General features: G+C 39.8%; 1 protein-coding gene across 14 annotated transcripts in view; it reads right to left on the reverse strand.

Annotated features, from left to right (window-relative positions):
- MAPKAP1 (MAPK associated protein 1) overlaps window positions 1–19,205 on the reverse strand; it is a 246,546-nt gene that overhangs the window by 216,631 nt on the left and 10,710 nt on the right. The window lies entirely within an intron of this gene.

Raw genomic sequence — 19,205 nt, forward strand, 5'->3', positions numbered from 1 at the left:
GCTGAGTGTCCAACTTCAGTTCGGATCATGATCTCACAGTTCGGTTTGTGAGTTCGAGCCCTACATTGGGCCCGCTGCTGTGAGCGTGAAGCCTGCTTCAGATCCTCTGTCCCCCTGTCTGCCCCTCCTCCACTTGTGCTCATTCTCTATAAAAAAAAAAAATTGAAAAAAATAAAAGGTTACAGAAATAAAATAATAAAAAAATACTTTATTAATCGAACTTCTTTGCTACCAAAAATTAATTTCTTTTTAATTTTTTTAGTTTTTTTTCTTTTTTGTAATGGTTTATTTTTGAAAAAGAGAAAGAGAGAGAGCATGAGTAAGGGAGGGGCAGAGAGAGAGGGGGACAGAACAGAGGATCCAAAGCAGGCTCTATGCTGACAGCAGAGAGCCCGATGTGAGGCCTGAACTCAAGAACCATGAGATCATAACCTGAGCAGAAGTCAGACACTTAACTGACTGAGCCACCCAGGTGGCCCCCCTCAATTAATTTCTTATTTTAGAAACCTCACTCTAAGAACTGCTTCCTGAATCCTGTTGAAACTAAAATGATGTTTCTTCTGGGAACAAGATGGTACCTCCTCAATTAAATGCCAATACTCAGCAAAGAAAACATGGTAGTCTCCCCTTATCTGTGGTTTCATTTTCTGCAGTTTGTTACTTGTGGTCAAACTTGGCCCAAAAGCAGATGATCCTCCTTCTGACATACTGTCAGAGATCAATGATAGTAGCCTAACGCTATGTCACAATACCTATGTCATTCAGTGTGCTTCATACCATCACATAGGCTTTTTCTTTGTTTGTTTTTGAGAGAGAAAGAGGGTGGGGGAGGGAATTCCAGACAAGCTCCATGCTGTCAGCACGGAGCCTGGCACAGGGCTCAATCCCACAAACCCTGAGATCACGACCTGCGCCGAAATAAGAGTCGGACGCTTAACCAACTAAGCCACCCAGGCGGCCCACATCACATAGGCATTTTATCATCTGACATCACAGGAAGGTTGAGTATAGTACAATAAGGTATTCTGAGAGACAGACCACATTCACGTAACTTTTATTACAGTTTATTATTATTATAATTGATCTGTTTTATTATTGCTGCTAGTCTCTTACCATGTCTAATTTGAAAATTAAATTTTATCATAGGTATGTACGGGTAGGAGAAAAAATAGTATTTACAGGGTTTGGTACTATCCATGGTTTTCGGCATCCGCTGCGGGTCTTGGAACATACCCCTGAGCATAAGGGGAGAGCACTGTAGTACAGAACACTGGTTAGGATGAGGACGCGCAGGCAGGACTGGGTTCAAATCTTAACCCTGTCACTTGCTAGCTATGTGATCCTGGTCAAAAGAAACTTAACCTCTGAGCCTGTTTTCTTTTTTCATTTATAAAATGGGGATCCCAAGGATAAGAGGATATATAAGAGATAATGCAGGTAAAGTGCTCAAAAGAACACCTGACACATAATTAAATAGTAGCTATTAATAATAATAATGATTATGGTAAAAATAATCACTACTAACTTCAGCTTTCAATTCTTGTTAAAAATAATCCTAAAATATATCAACATCTCATCCTTCTTTAGTAAGTTCACAGCACGTAAAATAAATGTGTGCTTCCTTTTTGACAGAGGACTCCACAAGTCACCTGGGTCACCTTCCACCTCCTTTAAAATTATTATGAGATGCAAGGAACATGAAAGCTGGATTGAGTATGTTCCTAGAACAGTCCTAGAAGGTATTTATTTTTAGAAAGACCTCTAACACCAGATTTCTTGTCATTTCTTTCTCCTAGAAATGGAACAAAGGGGGAAATCTAGTTAATAAATCATTATAAAGACTGAGGTTTTATAAATTTTTGTCTAGTAACACATTATACTGGTATCACTTGGTAGATCTTAAAAATAAAGATACTGAGATTAAGAGAAAATTTAACTGAGTACCTCTAATCAAAGAATTATACTAATCTTCATTTTTTCCTTCAAATATATTCATGGAGTAGTTCTATTACACCGAGGCTATTGGGAAATGCCAAAGTAAGGTATCGCTGAATCAAAAAGTTTACACCCTAAAACAGCCCTACTGTATTTCCTAATCCTTACAAGGAGATTTCTCCAAGTGTCACATTTCTGAGTTTCAGAAATGTTAATGTCAGCCTAACATTTTAAGTGTTTTAATCAGAAAACCATTACAAAATTAAAGGGGAACACTGAAATTTCACTTGTAAAAGTAATTACGATACCACAAAGAGATGTATACAACCACGGAATTACTTATAAAGTATTTGACTATTTGTTTTGTAACAAAATCATAGCATCACAGATGGCCAAAGCTGCAAACATCCTTGTAGCCAGCACAGTGTCTCCCCTGTGGGGGTAAGCCAATGAGGCCCGAGCAGAATGGCAGGTGCTTTCAATTTCATATTGAACAATTTTCCCCTACAAAAACAAGGACTTTGGTGAGAAGCCACACATTTAACAGGCACTGACAAGTCAAAGGGCAAAACAACAAAAGTGTACTGAAGTACCCTCAACAGAATCTTTTTTTTTTTTTTTAAGAAAATGGATCTACTCCATCACCTCTTATGGGAAAAGAGTTATGGGCAAATACTTCTGAAGGCACACACCAATTCCCTAACTTTATCCTTCTGGTACAGAGGCCCCAAAATATTCCAACAGGAGCAGATATCTTCTCTATTAGTATACTACGACTTCATGCAAGTTTACTTCATACTTAGTATGCTGTGACTTCGTACAAGTAGGATTCGCTCAACAAATATTTATTCAATACCAGTTCTGACAGGGAATTCCCACAAGTCTGCCCTGGAAAACGTGCCTTCCACATCCCATGACATGTACTTGAGGATTCAGACTGTAAGTTCCACAAGGACAGGAGCCACACCACCACATCCCTTCTGGCAATAAAGGATCTTCCACACGGCAGAAATTCAGTAACGGTTGATGTCTGACTTCCAAGGACTGTAATTTTGTAGTAGGGGTAAGTCATACGTGAGCATGTGTAGTGTGATCATACAGAAAGGAATGCCTTTTTTTCTATGAATACAGACACAAGAGCTTCTCTTCAATGTGCCCTTCAAAACTGTCACCTTGGGACACTAAGCAACCTATCCCAACGCTACTCTTCAGAACCAAAAGAACATGTTTTAAATCACTTAAGAGCAGCAAATTATCACTTGAAGGTAGATTTGATTTCTAAGACAAAGATATTCCCAACACAGATGAAAACAAGTTATTTTCTCTGATCAGTTGTGCAAAGATCAAAGATTTTTAAAGCCTAATGTTGGTAGGGTTCAGAGAACTGACATGCACAGAAGGGAATGTAAACTGACAGTTTTTAGATGGTAATGTGGCAATGTCTCTCAAAGTATAATGAGTATCCTTTGGGCAACCCTACTTGCAGGATTTGCTCTTAGGAGATAACTATGCAAAAATATTTATCTCAGGATTGTTTGTTATACTGAAAATCTGAAAGTAACTTACACATCCATCAGTGGTGATGTGCCAAGGCAAATACATACAATAGAATACTACATAGTCATTAAAAATACATGGTAGAAAATGGATAAACAAAATGCGGTATATACATACAATGGGATATTAGTCAGCCTTAAAAAGGAAGAAAATTCTGACATATTCTATAACATGGGTGAACCCTGAGGAGATCATGCTAAATGAGAAAAGTCACAAAAAGACAAATATGGTATGATTGCACTCATATGAAGTACCTAGAGTAGTCAAATTCATAGAGACAGAAAGTAGAATGGTGGATGCCAGGGGCTGGAGGGAGAGGAAAATGGGGAATATTTAAAAGGTATATATAAGTTTAGGAAGATAAAAAGTTTGGGAGATTGATGGTGGTGATGGTTGCACAACAATGTGAATATACTTCATGCCACTGAACTGTACTCTTAAAAATGGTTGAAACAGTAAATTTTATGTTATATACTATATGTATTACCACAATTTTTTCAGTTTACATTTTTAAAAAATGTCCAGGAAATGTCACATTAAACAAAAGTAAGTTTTCTTCTTGCTGTTTAATTACAGCCTTCTCAAAGCTTTTTTTTTTTTAAGTTTATTTAAGTAATCTCTACACCCAATAGGGCACTCGAACTCACAACCCTGAAATCATGAGCCGCATGCTCTACTGACTGAGGCAGCCAGGTGCCCCAGACTTCTCAAAGCTTTTAAACTACTAATGTATATTGTGAACCTCTAAAAGTGGGGAATCTAGAAACGCAATATATCCCAAATCTCAAACTTATCTGATCCCTAAACATGTCTTCATCTAGGAACACTAACGCATATCAATGTATAAGAGATTCACAAAACATGGTTCAGAAATGCTACTCTAAATGTTCGCAAATGCTGTTTCTTTGGGCCTTGAACGCCGTCCCTGGATATTACCAATTCTTGATTGAGATACCTGGTTCTTTTTATATATCTTTGGGCCATTAGATAAACAATTTCAGGCTCCAGGAGATCTGCTCCCCTAAGATGTCCTACTTTTCTAAGATTCTCCCACTTTTTACTCCAGGTTCCTCAAAGCACAAGAGATTTGTTTTACTAAAAATGAAAGCAATAGAGACATCCACACAGAGTGGGAGGACATGAGATGCCCCATAATGACAACCATGTTTAACGTACTGGGTAGGTCTCTCTTTATACTTACTTCATTTGTTCAACAAATACTTTTTAAGTTCCTACTATGTGCTAAATATTGTTCTAGGCACACTTTGGATGCTATTACCACTTTACATAACCATTTGTGTTCATTAGTGACCATGCAACCTGTGTTAACTTTGAACATGCCCTAAACAGGGAAGTAAAATTTTAGTAGGTTTTAATGGATATCAAGTCTTAATACAAGTCTATTTTTAAAAACAATTTTGGGGGCACCTGGGTGGCTCAGTCGGTTGAGCAACTGACTTTGTCTCAGGTCATGATCTCCGGATTTGTGAGTTCAAACCCCACATCCAGCTCGCTGCTGTCAGCCTGTCAGCACATTCTGCTTCGGATCCTCTGTTTCCTTCTCTCTGCCCCTCCCCACTTATGCTCTCCCAAAGATAAATAAATATTTTTAAAAATTAAAATAAAATAACTTATTTTAATGTTTGTTTATTTTTGAGAGCGGGAGAGACAGAGTACGAGAAGGGGAGGGGAGAGAGAGAGGGAGACGTAGAATCTGAAATAGGCTCCAGGCTCTGAGCTGTCTGCACGGAGCCCAACGTGGGGCTCAAACCCACAGAGCACGAGATCATGACCTGAGTCAAAGTCAGACGCTTAACGACTGAGGCACACAGGCACCCCCGATCAAGTATATTTTTTTTTAATTTTTAAAAAATGTTTATTTATTTTTGAGAGAGAGAGGCAGAGTATGAGTTGGGGAGGGGCAGAAAGAGAAGGAGACACAGAATTCAAAACAGGCTCCAGGCTCTGAGCTGTCAACCCAGAGCCCAAATACAAGTCTATTTTTAATAATAACTTTATACACACTCTCCAAATTTTCTTTGCAATGGCTTATAGAAAAACATAAGATACAACACAGTAAAAAAGTAGATGAGAAAAGTGGCAGAGGATAAGCAACTCTGGATGAATGTTGTAAGATCTTGTACATTTGCCACAGGAAGACTGCAGAATCCCAGAAGCAAAAAGCAACCATAGTAACTAAACTTAACTTAAAGCTACCTTTTTAGGTGGATTAATTCATATAATTCTAAAAATAATTCTATGAGATAGTATTTCTGTCTCCATTTTATAGATGAAAAAACTGAGGCACATCAAAAACCTGCCCAAAGCCAAGATAGTTAATAATTCTGAGAATCTTAAGCATTATACAGCCTCTCAAAACAAAAATGAACAAAGCATTACAACAGTCATAATAAACAAGATTTTAAAAAATCCTGTTGTTGAGTTATTTGGGATCTGGGGCCTTACAAAAATTTCTCCCAAGGGTCTTTGTGGAAGATGTAATACAGTAAATGCGTTATGCAGAATAGACATTTAGCCTCCCTTCCACTCGTGCAACTATGATTTATATAACAGTAGTGCATATAATGGTTGTTCAAAAATTTTTAAAAAAATCACAAAATTTTACACAAGAAAGGAACTTCAAAGATCATTTACTTGTTGACCTGTAACCACAGAGGAAAGGTTTACTTTAAATTCCCAGTTAGATGTAAGTATCTTCTTAAAATCCCTAGAGATTTATGCAACTTCAGCTATAAGCAAAGTCCATACCTGAAATATTCTACTTCTTTAAATAACCCCAGCACAAGCAAATGAGCCCCCTCTATACTTCTTTACTCCCTAAGGACCTGACATAGGTCTTGAACGTGACTTAAATCGCTCAAGTCCAGCCAATGATTTAAAGGATTCCCTTTCCTGGACTTTCAAAACACTCTGTACACCCACTTCCCTCTGCCAAACAGACTTCAAGCCCCCTCACCTGCAATCTGTGAAAACTTGTCTGAATAAGCAACAGCCTGAGGCTTCTCCAAGGTCTGCAAACTCCCAATCAAAAATTACTGCTGCCCCATCAATGTGTCATATAAATGTTGGCATGTTAATTGTGTATTTATAAGATTGTTAATGGTTAGTTAATTTACCTCCCACACTATTATTGTACTTGAAATGATTTAACGTCTGCTGAGGGAGTTAACAACATGTAACAGCAGATGTGAGATTTTTTTTTTTTTTACCTTTCCTCACTGTACCCCGACTTCACGCTATTAGCATTAACTTCAAGTTAAACCTGATTCCTATACAGGACTCCTTAAGAGTGTTATAGAAGCACTCACATTTATTTTGCACAAGAAACGATCACAATTTAGGAAAACAAGCCTTTTTATCATTATAAAGTCTTTCATTTATAAAAACCAACAGATCCTGTGTTTTACTAAGATTTCAACATCCTCTGATCCAGTTAAACTTCAGAGTTCATACCTCCTGAAATTTGAAAATTATTGAAATGACCATTAAAATAAAATGCACTTTATTGCTTTAAAATCTCTTTTTCTAACTCTCTAATTTAACTCTAAATTAAACCTTCATTTATTTTTTAGACCAGCAAAAATTAAGCTTTTTGTTCCTTTAGAGAATTAAAATCTCCACGTAAATATGCCTAATTTCATTAAACAGTAAATGGTGAGACTCTATATCTGGAGAGTTTAATTTTTTCTTTCATAAAAGTACCTGCTAGACTCAAAACAACCAAAAAGAAATGCTTGTGTCTTCTTTTAAATAATATGGGATTCATTCACGAAACATCATTGAGAGCTAGGCACTGGGAATACTACAAAAAATTGTACGAACACTGGCCTGCACCTTCCAGAGCCTTACAAACTTTGGCAGATGAGCTACCTCGTGTACATACATTAAAGTAATATAAGGTAACACATACTAACCACCAAATAAAACACTAAGACAATATGTTTTTCAAGAGACAAGAAAGTTACAGAAGGCTTCAGGAAGGAAGAAAGTCGCATCTAGGGATGACCAGGCTTTCATTAGGCAGAAACAGAAGAGTAATTGATGATGTTTACTGAGAGCTCTTATTATCAGCTGTACTTTCATGTATATTTCATCCTTACAACCACCCCAAGAGGTAAGTATTAATATCATCCCCACTTTATAGATCAAAAACATTAAGGCTTATGGGAACTAAACAACTTGTACAAGATGGGTTTTTATTTTTTTTAACTTTTTTTTTTAACGTTTTATTTATTTTTTTTAATTTTTTTTTCAACGTTTATTTATTTTTGGGACAGAGAGAGACAGAGCATGAACGGGGGAGGGGCAGAGAGAGAGGGAGACACAGAACCGGAAGCAGGCTCCAGGCTCTGAGCCATCAGCCCAGAGCCTGACGTGGGTCTCGAACTCACGGACCGCAAGATCGTGACCTGAGCTGAAGTCGGCCGCTTAACCGACTGAGCCACCCAGGCGCCCCACAAGATGGGTTTTTAAAAGGCCAGTCAATGCAGTTCCTCCCATCAAGAGGAGGAGTCTATTTCCCCACCCCTGAATCTAGGCTCAGGCTGTGATTTGCTCTGACCAACAGAATGTAATGGAAGGAATGTCTGAACCTCAGCCTCAAGAGACCTTGCAAACTTCTGCTATCACCTTCTTTGGAACACATGTGAATCAATGAAAGAAGCTTGGGAAAAATTAATTAATTTCAAAAAAAGAAAAAGCGGCTTGGGATAAAAGACCATGTGGACAAGCTCAGCTGTCCGTGATTCCAGTTATCCTGCTGAGGTCTGATACGTGACTGAGGCCACCTGGGACCAGCCAGACCCCCACCAACCTACCAGGAGACCAGGTTTTCTCTCCTGTAAAATGTCTCCTTTGGAACAAGAGACCCTGGCCCTTGATTTTTCTTGGGCCACTAACCTCTACCTGAAATGTCTCTGAATCTTACCATCTGCCACATCCAGTTAAAGGATGGTAGTGCACAGTAAACTTGTCCACGGACACACCCGAAGGGGAGAGGACAGTGGCCATAAATCAAGGTATTAGAGAACCTTGGGGGAGCCACCTAAAGCAACAGGCTATAAGAAACTTACTTTTAGAATTTATCCATATTCTGCATTCTATCCTATAATATACTGCACCTGTATTGTTTTAACAGGAAAAAGTTTTACCTTTGAATACATCACTAAAACTGATAGTCCAGGAATATATGCCATGCTTACTTTGTGGCTTCCAATATTCCCTGGCACATACTGGAATTCTCATAAACCCAGTTTGGACAGCAAGGCCTAGTGGAGAAACAGACTCTGCTATAAGAAATGTCTGATTTTGTGAAGATAAAATGGCATTTTATCAATGGGCCACTCAAGGAAGGGCTGAATTTTGCTCAATAGAGGTTTCCTATGACAAGTATGAAGAACAACTGTAGGGGCACCTGGCTGGCTCAGTCAGAAGAACTTGCAGCTCTTAATCTCAGTGGGGGCACCTGGGTGGCTCAGTTGGTTAGGCGTCAGACTTCACCTCAGGTCATGGTTTCGTGGTTCATGAGTTTGAGCCCTGCGTCCGGCTCTGTGCTGACAGCTCAGAGCCTGGAGTCTGCTTCAGATTCTGTGTCTCCTGTCTACGGTCATACCACCCTAAACGCGCCCAATCGCATCTCATCCCAGAAGCTAAACAGGGTCGGGCCTGGTTAGTACTTGGATGGGACATTCCGTGTCTCCCTCTGTCTCTGCCTCTCCCTCACTCACACTCTATCTCTTCCTCTCTCAAAAATAAACATAAAAAAAAAAAGGAATCTCAGGTTTGTATGTTCAAGCCCCAAAGAGATTACTTAAAATGAGACCTTAAAAAAAAAGAACTGTAATTATTAATAACACCAAACTATATATAAAGTTGCAAGCACAAGTTAGACTAAAATCTGGATTTTTATGCAGCCATTATAAAGCAATCAGTATTTTTGAAGTGTTTTGAAATAATGCTTAATAGCTAGTAATAGATGTGAAACTTCAGAAAATCTAACCACCCCACTACCCCCAAAACTCCAAACATGCCAACAGCCAGAAATGGCTGTTACAATAAATCTGCCAGTTTGGTGCAATGCAGCCCTAAATTATTTTTCCGTTGGGGGTTGTCTCTCTGACATAACTAGATTTGATTGACACTTGTGGCAATAAACAAATAATTTCAGATTTTACTTTAATATTTCAGGTAAAAGTGTTTATAGTTTTACCTAGAGTGAAGAAATGAATAATGCCAGAGAAACAAGACTGCTTCCCAGTGTGAAATTTCTGAAATATTTCAGTATAGGAGCTGAAACCATAAATAGCACTCAACTGCCCACCAAATACTCATTCACTGATTACATTCATCTGACAGATATCTATAAAGCACTTACTATGTGCCAGGCACCAGAGATATAATGCTAAGAAAAAGATTTGGCCCCTGCCTTCCAAGAAGCTGAAAGTGTATATGGTAGTCAGAATTCAAAGATGACTCCAGAAATTCTTGTCTCTTGATATCCATGCAATTGTGTCACGCCCACTCCTGGAGTGTGGATAAAACCTAACCAACAGAGTATAGCAAAAGTGTTGGGGCTGGTGTGGCGGCAGGGGCCGGGCGGGGGGGAGGGGGGTGTGGAGGGTAAGTTACACCCTGATTACTGTTATATAAGACTCCATCATAGGCAACTGAAGAGAGGTATCTTCCTGCTGACCTCAAAGAAGCAAACAGCCAAGTTATGGAACAACATATGGCAAGGATCTGAGAATAACCTGCAGGCACTGAGAGTGGCCCAGCCAACGGGTAGCAAGAAATGAGGACTTTAGTCATACAGCCACAAGGAAATGAATTCTACCTGAAAGAGCCTGGAAAGCAATCTTTCCCTCATCAAACCTCCAGATGTCATCCCTTTGAGACCCTCAGCAGAAAACCCAAATGAAGCTGTAACTCCTGACCCGTTGAGAGACAATAAATTTGTATTGTTTTAAGCTACTAAATTTGTGTTAATTTGTTAAGCAGCAATAGAAATGAAAATAGCGCAGGAAAACAGCCTAGACACCTCTGCCTTGATATACAACCCAGTTTTACTCACCTGCCCCTTCTCCCCAGCAGACAACACCCAGAACTTTCTGAACATGGTTCAGCCTTTGGTAATGATAATCCCCTTGAGATGTGCCCCTCTCCACTACAAACCTTATTCTTCAAAGTGGAACTCAAGAATCCCATCCTGTGAACTCATCTCCAATTTGCAGGGTGCAAAGTGTTTTAAAAGCACTTTATGTCTACCTTCAATATAGTCAGTTATATGAATATCATGTATAAGGAACTGATTTCAAACTTTTTGACCCAATTCTAGAATCTGAAATGTGGTTACTGTATAGAGGTATAAATCTCTCCCCCTGCCCAATCATTTGTAAAGTTGCTAAAGGTAGGAATACCTAGACCCCAACAGTAATGCAGTGGTTCTAATGTGATGGTTCTCCATTGGAAGGTGATTTTTGTTCCCCAGGGGACATTTGGCAATGTCTGGAGACATTTCTGGTTGTCACACTAGGGGTGGGTGCTGTTAGCATGTAGTGGATAAATGCCACAGATGCTGCTAAACATCCTGCAATGCACAGACAGTACCCACAACAAAGAATTATACCTCCCCAAAAGGTCAGTGTCAATGATGCCAAGGTTGAGAAACTCCGCTGTGATATGCTGTGTGAAGCCACTAATTGTGTGGTAATTTCCAACCCCCTCAGACAGTTTCATTTATACTGAGACTAAACTATACAACTTTCCCGCTAAAATCTCTGCTCAAATCTTCGAAGGTACTAAACAAGCTCAACGCCCAGCATCTGTTTACTGAAATTTTAACATGCCCTAAGGAAAATCAAAGCCTAAATTGCTACAGTATAGACAAGTTGCATTCCATCATCAAACTTGATCTGAAGCTTATCCACCCTTCTTCATCTGGCTACCTCCTACTAATTCCTCAAAATCCAGGTCAATGGTCAATTCTTCCAGGAAACCTCCCCAGTGAATCCCACACAGCAGGTTAGCTGCTCCCTTCTGTGTGGCCCCACTGCGCTGCACTTTGTCACTAGTTCCACCAAATAATTTACCCAGCACGGTGCCTGCTGGTAGTAAGTACTATGCGTTTGTTGAATTTATTCATACAACAAATACTTATGGAAGCCTACTACGTGCCAGGCACTATTCTAGAATGCAAAGAGTACAGCAGAAAACAAAGCAGAAAGTCCCACCCTCACTGAGTACACATTCTAGTGGGGGAGACAAGCAAAACAAAAGAGTAAATTATATGTTAAATTAGAAGAGCTATGGTAGGGACACCTGGGTGGCTCAGTCGGTTGAGTGTCCGACTTCCGCTCAAGTCATGATCTCACGGTTTGTGAGTTCGAGCCCCACGTCGGGCTCTGTGCTGACAGCTCGGAGCCTGGAGCCTGCTTCGGATTCTGTGTCTCCCTCTCTCTCTCTGCCCCTCCCCCACTTACACTCTGTCTCTGTCTCAAAAATAAACATTAAAAAGCAAAAAAAAAAAAAAAAAAAAAAAGAAGTGCTATGGTAAGACAGCACAGGCAAGAGAGAAGGGCATGCCAGGTGGTGGAGCCATAGTTGCAATTATAAATAGTCAAGGAACGCCTCACTGAGAATCTGACATTTGAGTTAATATTTGAAGGAGGTGAGAGAACAAGCCAGGTAAACGTCTGAAGGGAAGTTTAGGGGAGTGTGCCTCGCACCGTTCAAGAAGTAGCAAGGAGTCCAGCAAGGAAGCAAGTAGTAGAGGACGAGGTCTGGAAGAGAGGAGCAAACATGTAGAGTGCAGGCCATTCTAAAGATTCTTCCATTACACCAAGTAAAGTAGAAAATCACAAGGGGATTGAGAGCAGAGCAGTTGATATGATCTAACTCACATTTTAAAAGGATCTCCCTGGGGGCACCTGGGTGGCTCAGTCGGTTAAACGTCCAACTCTCAGTTTCTTCTGCTCAGGTCATGATCTTGCAGTTTGTGAGTTCGAGTCCCACATCGGGCTCTGTGCTGACAATGCAGAGCCTGCTTGGGATTCTCTCTGCCCCTCCCTCTCCCTCTCTCTCTCTCTCAAAATAAATAGACAAACTTAAAAAAAAAAGTATCTCTCTCTGGACATAGCAGCCAGAGAGAGCCTTAAAAAAAAAAAAAAAGACTGAATGAATGAATGACTAATCACACTATTTTTTTTAATATATAATTATCCATTTATATGTTGGTTTTCTCTTCTAAACTCTCAGCTCCTTAAGGACACTGTCTTATTCATCACTGTGCTGCCAGATTCTAGTAGAATGTGGCTGGCATCCAGTAAGAACTCCACGCAGAATGAATAGATGAACAAATCCATCTTTCTTGTTCCCAAAGGGGTGCACCATGATTTTTCCCCCCAAAAAAAGACCCCTTATCCATGGTGCTGGTTCAAGTAGATAAGTTTCCCACTACAGTCTAAGATTTATTTTCCTTTCATTGTCTCCTTGATGTCTGAAGTTTGCTTAAACAAATAGAAGAATTCAAGAGAGTTATGCTTCCACTTGCCTGGCCCTGGTTAACCACATCATCATTTAAGGGAAGCAACACAGTTTACTGCCAGCACCACTCAGGAAACCTGAATTCCAATTCCCTAATAACCAGGGACCTAATTACATGGCTTCGGACAAGTCACTTCTTTAAGCCTCTTTAAAACTGTTTTACATTATCAGTCCATTGTTACATCTGTTATGTGGGGAGTTTGCACTATGAAAAGGGCCTTTCAGCTCTCAAATTCTATTCCTGTCACGTCTGAGGAGGAGAAGGATATGGCTGGAGTTTACCCCAGAGTCCAACTAAAAAGTTTTGTGTTTTTGCTTCAGAGGAAAAAAGAATTCTATTGCAATTTTCACTTATAACATTGTGCCATGGTTCAGACTCTAGGAAAAGTACAAGGAATTCCTTTTTTGACAAAGATTTTAATAGCATCAACATTTTGGCAGCAAACCCACTACAAAGATAAACCATGCTGACTGAGTTGAATGGGCATTATCACCACCTGTTTTTTTAATGCTATTATGTATAGAATCCAGTTCCTAGAATGCTAAGTGTTACAGTAAACACATCTAGAACTCCAGGTCATTGTCTGTAGCCTGCCTAGGGAATAACAATGGGATGACTTCAAGTGAGTAAGGTATCTCTGACTCTGTTCCGTGAACAGTGAACTATCCCTAATGTATGTCCTATCCACTTCATAGGGATACTTAAAAAAGAATACTTAAAAAAGAAGTAAATCCAAGATGCAATATGATTGACTTTTCCTGTTCTAGTTGCATCATTCTGGAAGTAAAGTTAGCTCTCAACTATCAAATTCATTCAACTCCTAATGAATGAAGGACAGCAATGAGATAATCTAAACTAGCAGATAATCCCCAAACTATTTTTATGTGACTTTGAAAGGTGCTTTGTACCTTCATTCGAATGGAGCTTTCATAACCTCAGTACGTGATAACTGCTATTATTGTTACTAACAAAACTGCACTGCCAGCTATTTTTCCAACCTTCTAGTCTGCCATTTTTTTTTTTTTTTCTTTTTAAACCATCACTGCATGGATCAAAATGAGGATAGGGCATCAGGATTGGCTTCATTCTGCCTATAATGTTTTGATAGGTTAAAAGTGTTTCACAAAATACAACTTAAGTAGAATCATTCTCTGGGTTCCAGAAGGTTTATTTATTTATTTACAAGTATTCACATCACTTACTAAACTGTGAGGTGGATTATGTTATTATTTATATTTCACACACCAGTAAACTAAGGCACAGACTTGCCCAAGGTCACGAAACTAGTAAAAGGGGGAGCCAGGATAAATTACGCAACCTGGCTCCAGAATTCCTGCTCTAAGCAATCATTACGTGCTGCCTTGAATTTCCAATGTAAGTCCATTTCATCACACTCTTCTTAACCCTCTTCTCTCACTAATTGAGATATGGTATAAGCAGACTTACCTGTTCATTCAACAAGCATGAATACTTAGCACATGCTGGCAGTTAGGAGTATAAAGTAGTTAAGCCTTATTGCCTATCCCCAAGAGGTAAGCAAGGGAGTCAAGCAAAGGAGATAAGTACATAAATGGTCACAATAAAGAGTGAGAGCAGTGCCAGGGGATTCTATAACAAAGTATTATGGAAACACAAAAGAAAAATATCTAAATGAAACTAGATATTCAGACAAGGCTTCACAGAGATGACTAAGATCAAGATAATGGAAGTAATCACCTCCAACTTAGTCACCTTAAGAATAGCGGAGGGGAGGGGCGCCTGGGTGGCGCAGTCGGTTAAGCGGCCGACTTCAGCCAGGTCATGATCTCGCGGTCCCTGAGTTCGAGCCCCGCCTCAGGCTCTGGGCTGATGGCTCGGAGCCTGGAGCCTGTTTCCGATTCTGTGTCTCCCTCTCTCTCTGCCCCTCCCCCGTTCATGCTCTGTCTCTCTCTGTCCCAAAAATAAATAAAAAACGTTGAAAAAAAAAATTAAAAAAAAAGAAGAATAGCGGAGGGGGAACAAAGCTGGTAATTAAAATAACCTATAATGCTGCCTCCTTAATCAAAACTGTTTAAAATAAAATTTGCTCCAGATCTGTCCTATGGACTACAGATTACCATCAGGCCATGCACGGGTTATTACAGAAGCAGGAAAAGGATAACTAACTTTTGAGGGGGAAGAAGTGGAGGGAATCAGGTAGGTTGACAAAGGGTGGGTAGGAGAGACCAAGAGCAAGCAATCAAGCATCATACTGCCTGGGTTCAAATCTGAACTCAGCCACTCACTCACTGGGGGACATAGGGAAAGTAACAAGTTCAGTGCCTGTTTCTGCATCTGTAAACAGGAATATTTTGGTGCCTATCTCATAGGATTGTTGTGAGGATTTGATGAATTCATATATGTTATGGGCATACAACAGGGTCTGGCCCACAGTAAGCATTATACAAACATCTATTATTGTTACTGCAATTATTCCCTGTTCTAAGATGAATCTTCAAAGATGAGAAGTTGGATGGTTGGAAGAAGGGCCAAAGAGACAAACTCATCTCTTCCAAGTAGGAGAGACAGCATGAGAAAAGGCACGAAAACAAGAAACAGCAGAACATGTATTTAGTAATTAACACTACATGGAATTCAAAGTTGCTGAGTTTCAGAGAGTTTGTTCTGACATAGAAGATTAATCTGACCAACAAGACACAAGATTAATTATGAAGCTGTGTCTATGGCTGAGGGAGAGATGATGAAATCTGAAGTAAGGCAGTGAAAGGTCTAAACATTTTTTAACTAGATAAAAAATACTTAGAAGATGAAATTGGTAGAACTTGGTGACTGAACGAATGTGGAGGGTTAAGGAGAAGGGGAAACTCTATGGCCTGCATACAGTGCCAACAAAATGAAACTGTAAACTCAAAAGGAGGAACAGCTTTAACAGGTAGGGGGGAAATAAGGAATTATGTTTCAAACACAATGAACTTGAGATGTCTATGGATTACCCAAATAGATATTCATCATGATGTAAACCTGACAGCCCAAATGAGGTCTGAGTGAATTTGGGAGACTACAACATGTGACAAAGAATATGCAAATGAAACCGAGGAGAAAGACCTGAGCAAATTCGGAAGACATCAACATATAAATGACAGATGAAGCCATGGATGTGAATGAGCTTACTCAAGGAAAATGTGTAAGGAAAGAAGAGCAATAACTTAGGAATAAAGTCCAAGGAATAGCTCTAGCTGTAGTTAAAGGATGGGCCAAGAAAAAGAAACCCTAGACGCTGTGAAAACCAAGTCAATCTTTGCCTAGATTCTAAAGTTAGGATCCATGCTGTGGAAATTCACAAATTCCTAGGCAGTTACTTTTTTCACTGGCTTTTCCCTTTCTGCCTCCCATTCCGTAGTAACAAGTTCCAAACACTGGATTGGGAAGTCCTTGAGAGGAAAAGACTAAAAGCCATATTTGGCTTCCTGTCACTAATACTCTATTATAAGGCCTGGTACACAGGTTCACATATGAACCGGAATGAACATGAAAAATGGAAAATTTCCCATTTATCAAGACAAAGGGCTCATGGAACTTTTGAAAATGGTTGGCAATTCTGCAAAATGTTACCTACCATATGACCCAGCAATCCATTCCAAGGTATACACCCCAAAGAACACAAAACATACGTTCACACAAAAACCTGCACAGCCATGTTCATAGCAGTATTATTCACAATAGCCAAAGAGTGGGGGGAAAAACACATCTCCACCAACTGATGAATTAATAAGCAAAATGTGGTATTTCCATAGAATGGAATATTATTCAGCAATAAAAAGGAGTGAAGTACTGGTACATGCAACAACACAGATGAACCTTGAAAACATTATGCTAGTAAAAGAACCGAACACAAAAGGCCACATACTGCATGACTCCATTTTTATGAAAGGTTCATTGAAAGTAGATTGATGGTTGCCAGAGGCTGTGGGAGGGAGGAATGAGGAGTGACTACTTGTGGTCACTTGTGGAAACTTGGGGTTTCCTTCTGGGTGATAAAAACGTTCCGGAATTTTATAGCGATGATGGTTATACAACTCTGTGCATATGCTAGAAACTCTTAAATTGTACACTTTAAAGGGGTGGATTTTATGGCATAAGAATTATATCCCAATTTCAAAAATGGGGGTGGGGGTTGAAACACAGAATAGAATCCATGCTGCTGCTTCCTAGATTTCTTCTATTTCAAGTGATTCCAACACAATGATGCCAACAAACCACTTAACTGAACAGCAGTGGCCACTATAACCATGAAATTTCTGAAAACAATTTGCATTACAAGTTGATTATATCAAAAGATACTAAATTCCTCAGGCAAAAATGGGAGTTTCCCAGTCTTTTCCCCAGAAAAAGGAGGAGAACTTTCATATATGCTAGTGAACTCATGTGGAGGTAGCTACTCTGCATTTCTAGCTAAGGGAGATTAAATCCTGGTGCCAGAAATGCCAACAGAATCTTGGACTTTGCTGAAACAAATACTCGGGCACTGGAGCGGCTTCTCCTACCAAAGCACCAGACACTAATCCACACTAGAGCTGGGCGGAAGAAGCCACAGAGTTAACACAATGCCTCGGTCAGCAACCCACTGAGCTACTGGTCTGTGGGGAGTACTTCTCCTCACTTTGAAAAAAACAAAAAGGAAATAAAACAAGAAAGGCAACATGGCACAGCAGAGAACAAAGGCTTTGGAGAGCTCAGGTGTGCTCCAATTCCACCACCCAGTAACCCAGTAACAGAAAACTGGGAAAAATCGCAGTGTCTCTGGACCTTATTAAGACATTATCGCATACCCCACAAAGCTGTTGTCACAGTGCAGGAACCAAAAGTGACACTCAAATATGAGTGTTCTTCCCAATTCACCTGAAAGAAAACTAGCTGGTAGTACTGTACATGTTTTGGCCAATTGGAAAAGAAATCTCATGACCTCTTCCCTTTGATATACTAAAACTCATTCTCACACTTAAAATTATAAAACAAATCCAATGTCCAAATTAGAATCCTTGACTCCTTGGGGGCACCTGGGAGGCTCAGTTGGTTAAGCTTCCAACTTTGGCTCAGGTCATGATCTCGCAGTTCATGGGTTTGAGCCCCGGGTTGGGCTCTGTGCTGACAGCTCAGAGCCTGGAGCCTGCTTCGGACTCTGTGTCTCCATCTCTCTCTGCCCCTGCCCCACTCACTCTCACTCTCTTCTCTCTCAGAAATAAATATTTAAAAAAATTTTAAAAACTAATAAAAACTAAAAACCAAAATTCTTGACTCCTGAGAAACCTACAGCCATTTAATTAGGCCTCTGCATCCTCTTCTCTTTAGATTTCATTCACTTGTATCTTTATAACCTATCCAAGCCACCATCTCTCACCTAACTTGTTTCCTAACTTGTCTTAAGATTCTTCAGTGACTTCCCAAACTCTTTAGTAAACTGAACCTTGCCCACATCTGCAGTTCCATCTTCTACTTCTGCTTTTAGTTTTTTTTATTCTAGCCATACACAGGTTTTTTCAAGCTTTTGAACATATACTCCTTCTGTCTAGAACGGTTTTCTCTGTCCTTCCACCTCGCTCAGACACTACTGGCTCCTTCATCCTTCAGATCCCAATTCAGACTTCACCTGCCCCAGGAAGGTTTGACCTTATTAAGTCCCGGGTAGGTACTCCTCCATATTCACCTTCACCCTCATTACTAAACACTTCTCCAAGTAGCCTGTACTAGACTGTAAGTCCCATGAGAGCAGAGTCAGTGTTTGCAGTTTGCATCGCTCAATTCCCAGACATATGCCTGGTGCCTCCTATGTATTCAGCAAAGAGACTGAATACATGAATGATTACAATTAAGCAAAACCTTAACTTGATAGGATATTTTTTTCATATACAAATATTTTAAGATATTTTTATAATTTTAAAGAACATTACAGATCAAACAAAGGCAATTCTTCATAACAACTGTGTGGGAAAAGGACTTAAGTGCACATACACTTTGTACAACTCCAACAGCTATCATCCTGATTACATCAAAAGAAGCTAAAGGGGTGCCTGGATGGCTCAGTTGGTTAAGCATCTGACTTCAGCTCAGGTCATGATCTCACGGTTCATGAGTTCGAGCCCCATGTTGGGCTCTGTATTGACAACTCAGAATC

This window comes from Prionailurus bengalensis, chromosome D4, assembly GCF_016509475.1.
Source record: "Prionailurus bengalensis isolate Pbe53 chromosome D4, Fcat_Pben_1.1_paternal_pri, whole genome shotgun sequence".
Lineage (NCBI taxonomy): Eukaryota > Metazoa > Chordata > Mammalia > Carnivora > Felidae > Prionailurus > Prionailurus bengalensis.